Below are 3,497 nucleotides of genomic sequence, written 5' to 3' on the forward strand. Positions count from 1 at the left end.
AGTAGAGAAACCAATTAAACTCATTGTGGAGAGGCAGAACAGCTGGTGGGACAAGCTGTGACTAACGAATACCTTACACTCTAATGCTCAGGGGCCTAACCTGCCCACACCTGCCTGCCTAGCACTTTGGTTTTTAAACTACAACATGTGTAAATATTTGTTGACAGCAAAGAAAGGCCGGTTTTCGGAGAAGCTGAGCGTGAATGAGACGTGGGTGAATATTTTCGAGTGACTGAGATGGCCGAGGTAACTCAACAAGTAGAGGGGAAAATGTCTGAAGTTCTGGAACAGACTCAGAGATTTAGAATGCAGCAGTCTTCAAAAGGTTTTTGAAGCTTAAAAAAAAAATCACGGGTATTAGTATTTTTCCTGAATGTATGTCTGTGGAGCACACGTGCACAGTATACACAGAGGCCAGAAAAGGCCACTGGATCCTCTGGAACTGGAGTGATAGCCCATTGTAAGTGCTGGGACTTAAACCTGGGTCTTGTAGAAGAGCAGTCAGGGGCTCTTAGCCGATGAGTCATGTCTATTGCCCAACACTGCAGACTTATGACAGGGACCAAAGGTCATGAAGAAATCACAGAAGAATGCTTGGAAACTGAAATTATGATTTCAGAGATTAAAATTCAGTAGAAGGACTGAAAGATAAAAGCAAGAAAATCTTTCGAGATGTAAAGAAAAAAAAGAATACCAACATGAAAGAAAAGGAAAGGGTGCAGCCTAGAGCACACATATATGTATATATAACATATAATATACTATATATGTATCATATACATGATATATATATTATATATGATACATATCAGCTATAATAGATAAAGGTTTCTTATAAGGGTTTTTTATTTTTCTTTTTTGTTGCTTGTTTGTTTTGAGACAGTGTTTTCCTGTATAGCTCTGGCTGTCCTGGAACTCACTCTGTAGACCTGACTAACCTCAAACTCAGAGATCCCCCTGCCTCCACCTCCCAAGTGCTGAGATCAAAGGCATTCACCACCTCCGTCAGGCTTCATAGGGGTTTCTTAAGAGGAGAAGGTAGAAGAAGAAATATTGAGAAAAATATTAAATTCCCAGAACTACAGAAGAGTTCTAGATTCTAAAATGACTCAGTTATCCACTGGGAGACCCTCTGTCCACTGCAGACAATGCTGCTGTAAGCATTTGTGTACAGGTGTCTGAATCCTTGCTCTTGGTCTTTAGGCTACATACATACCTAGGAGGGGGATTTGCTGGGTCAAATGGGCACTCTGTGATTAAGTGTGAGGAAGTGTCAGACTGTCTCTCATGGAAGCGACACAATTGTACATCCCAACAAACAATATTAAGAGTGATACAGTGTCTCCACACCAACACTTGTTCTGGTCCTCTTTGGTTTTGTTTGGCTTTAGAGACAGCCTCTCGCTGTGTTTTCTACACTGGCCTTGAGCCTGTGGGCTCACGTGTCCCTCCTACATCAGCCTCCCAGCTAGCTGGCTTTGCAGCTTGTCTTTTTGATAATAGGCACCCATGTGAGGAGGCATGAAGTGGTATATATTGTGGTCACACTGGGCTTATTTATTTATATTTTTGTGGGGGAGGGTTCTTTTCTTGGTGGGTACCTTAGAAAGTATCACAGTCCTTTTTTAAAAATGCAAAACATGCTGGGCAGTGGTGGCACACCCTTTAATGCCAACACAGAGGGAGGGAGGGACGAGGCAGGAGTATGGGCAGGGACAGGCAGATCTCTGTGAGTTTGAGGCCAGCCTGGTCTACAGAGCTGGTTCCAGGATAGCCAGGGCTACACAGAGAAACCCTGTCTTGAAAAAGAAAGAAAGAAAGAAAGAAAGAAAGAAAGAAAGAAAGAAAGAAAGAAAGAAAGAAAGAAAAAAGAAGCAAAAATCAGAACCTGCCCCTCCTGAGTGGTAGTGATATACATCTTTAATCCTAGCCCTCTGGAGGTAGAGGCAGGTGGATCTCTGTGAGTGCAAGGCCAGCCTTATCTAGAGAGTGAGTCTCAGGACAGTCAGGTGTCATACAGAGAAACCGTACCCTGAATTTAAAAACAAAAATCAAAACCTGATAATGTGGGACTAGAAAAATGGTTCAGCAGTTAAGATCCAGGTTCAATTCTTAGCACACACACTTGAGACCCTTCTCTGACATCCTCAGACATGCATGTGATGTACATACATAGGTGCAGGCAAACACTCTTATACATAAAATAAAATAAATCTTAAAAAAAAAAACCCTGGGGCTAGTGAAATGGCTCAGTGAGTAAGAGCACCGACTGCTGTTCCAAAGGTCCTGAGTTCAAATCCCAGCAACCACATAGTGGCTCACAACCATCCGTAATGAGATCTGACGCCCTCTTCTAGAGTGTCTGAAGACAGCTACAGTGTACTTATCTATAATAAATAAATAAATCTTTAAAAAAATAGCCCTGGTATTGATACCTTTAGTGTCCTGGTATATGTATGTGTATGTGAATGTGTATGTGTATGTATATGTATATATATATATATATATATATATATATATATATCCCTAACATACCCACTTCTACCATGTACTATAATTCTATAACTTTTACCTCTCACAGTATACTGCTTTGCATAAACCTGTTTTCATAATCAATAAGATTTATATCTATTTGTATTCATTCTTCCCCTCCACCCTCCTTCCTTTTTGACACAAAGACTCATTAAATTAGCCAGGCTGGCTTCAGCCTTGTATAACCCAGGACATTTTGAATTTGCCATTCTTCTGCCCCAGTTTCCTCAGTGGATAAGATTATAGGATTAGGCTATGGGTTTAGCTTTAATAATTTGTTTGAGCTCCATTGCTTTCCACATCTCTGTTTCTTTTTGGTTTGCTTCTATTTTTTTTTTAAATGATTATAGCCAGGTATAGTGATACCTGCTTTATTCTCAACACTCGGGTGGCAGAGGCAAGCAGGTCACTGTGATTTTGAGAGCAGCCAAGTCAACATAGTGGGTTTCAAGTCACTTAGGACTATATAGCAAGACCCTGTCTAAAATAATAAACAAACAAATTAATGAACAAATAAAATTGTTTATTGTATGTGTGCACAATGGGAGAGTAGAGCATTGCCACACTGGGCACGTGGACCAAAGGACTTCTTTGTGGGTGTCAGTTCTCTCTTTCCACCTTTATGTAGGTTCCAGGGATGGAACTCAGGTCACCAGGCTTCCATGGCAAGGACCTTTTGCTCAGTGAGCCACCTCACTGACTCACCTTTCTTTCATGCAAGATTATTTTATCTTCTGCAAGGTGAACACCCTACAGGACATCTTTTAATTACTTGTCTATTGCCAACATAGGTGCTTTATTTTACCCGAAGCCTGTTGTCTTCTGTTTTTAAGATCACTGGTGAGTTTGATGGTGGTACATTAAACTAACTCATTCTCTGTCTCTCTCTCTCTGTCTCTCTCTCTCTGTCTCTCTCTCTGTCTCTCTCTCTGTCTCTGTCTCTCTCTCTCTCTCTCTCTCTCTCT

The sequence above is a fragment of the Mus pahari genome, chromosome 10, assembly GCF_900095145.1.
Source record: "Mus pahari chromosome 10, PAHARI_EIJ_v1.1, whole genome shotgun sequence".
In the NCBI taxonomy this organism is placed as follows: domain Eukaryota; kingdom Metazoa; phylum Chordata; class Mammalia; order Rodentia; family Muridae; genus Mus; species Mus pahari.